The sequence below is a fragment of the Trichechus manatus genome, unplaced genomic scaffold, assembly GCF_000243295.1.
Source record: "Trichechus manatus latirostris isolate Lorelei unplaced genomic scaffold, TriManLat1.0 scaffold00103, whole genome shotgun sequence".
NCBI classification, from domain to species: Eukaryota; Metazoa; Chordata; class Mammalia; order Sirenia; family Trichechidae; genus Trichechus; species Trichechus manatus.
Genome location: NW_004444039.1, coordinates 8,469,905 through 8,471,658, shown reverse-complemented (window position 1 = coordinate 8,471,658; position 1,754 = coordinate 8,469,905). Strand labels below are relative to the sequence as shown.

Below are 1,754 nucleotides of genomic sequence, written 5' to 3'. Positions count from 1 at the left end.
CAGAGGGAAACCAAGGGACCAACAGAAAGTCATAATATAAAAAGTCAAGGTAAGAGAAGGCTCTGAGAAGCACGGAAAAGACTCCAGCATCAAATGCCAGTAGAAGTTCAAACAAGATAAAGACCAAGAGGGTCCACTGGATTGGGGCGGTTAGAGGTTAATGTTGACTTCGACAAGAGAAGCTTCACCTCCCCCCAGCCTCCCGCTGCCGGCTGTCGCTGGAACGCCAAGTCATTGCCCATCCCGAGCACGATGCCCCCCAAAAAGGGAGGTGACAGAATTAAACCACCCCCGATCACTGGAAGATTTAGAACCTCTCTGAAATTGGTATTGTTGGATTACCAAAGGGTGGGAAATCCACCTTCTTCAAGGTAATAACCAACAGTGAGGCTTCAGCAGAAAACTTCCCACTCTGCACTACTGGTCCTACTGAGAGCAAACTACCTGTTCCAGACGAGAGGTTTGATTTTCTTTGCTGGTACCACCAACCAGCAAGCAAAATTCCTGCCTTTCTAAATGCAGTAGATATCTCTGGCCTTGTGCTCACAATGGGCAGAGGCTGGGGAATGCCTTTTTATCTAATATCAGTGCCTGTGATGGAATCTTTCGTCTCACAAGTGCTTTTGAAGGTGATAACGGAAGGCATGTTGAAGGAAGTGTAGATCCTATTTGAGGTACAGAAATAATACATGAAGAGCTTCAGCTCAGTGATGGGGAAATGGCTGGGCCCATTATAGATAAACCAGAAGAAGCGGCTGCAAGAGGAGGAGATAAAAAACTCAAACCTGAATACGACATAATGTGCAAAGTCAACTCCTGGGTTGTGGATCAAAAGAAACTTGTTCACTTCTATCATGATTGGAATGACAGAGAGATTGAAGTGTTGGATAAACACTTATTTCGGACTTCCAAACCAATTGTCTACTTAGTTAATCTTTCTGAAAAAGACTACATTAGAAAGACCAACAAATGGTTGACAAAAATTTAAGACTGGGTGGACAAGGACGACCCAGGTAACTTGGCCATTCCTTTCCGTGGAGCCTGGGAACTCAAGTTGCAAGAATTGAATGCTAAGGAGAGCCAGAAGTATCTGGAAGCGAACATGACACAAAGCGTTTTGCAAATATCATCAAGGCTGGGTTTGCAGCACTCCAACCAGAATACTTTTCCACTGCAGGCCCAGATGAAGTGCGTGCATGGACCATCAAAAAAGGGACGCAGGCTCCTCAGGTTGCAGTGAAGATTCACACAGATTCGAAAAGGGATTCATTATGGCTGAAGTAATGAAATATGAAGATTTTAAAGAAGAAGGTTCTGAAAACGTAGTGAAGGCTGCTGGAAAGTACCAACAAGGCCGAAATTACATGGTTGAAGATGGAGATATTATCTTCTTCAAATTTAATACACCTCAGCAACTGAAGAAATGAATTTTGTTATTGCTCAGATAAGCATACAATTTTCCAAGAGGTTTATCTTTTTTCTTTTTTTTTTAATTAAATTTTCTGAAAACTAGAGGGACAAATAAAAGTTGGAGGATGGGAATCTTCTACAAACAAAATTATTTTTGTTTTAAAATTAAAATACTGTGTACCTCCAATGACATGCAAGCTCACTAACTGAACAGCTTTCTTTGCATGCAATTAAGACCCTACTCCAAATGGTAGAAGCTTTTCAGGAGCCATATTACTCTCATGATACTTCCTTAATCTCCACCATGTATACCCAGCCTGATACATTTGACAGGGAAGACAATG

The 1,754-nt window shown here is 42.0% G+C and overlaps 1 pseudogene; it reads left to right on the top strand.

Annotated features, from left to right (window-relative positions):
• Positions 1–252: 252 nt before the first annotated feature.
• Positions 253–1,427, top strand: LOC101355119 (obg-like ATPase 1; annotated as a pseudogene).
• Positions 1,428–1,754: the final 327 nt, after the last annotated feature.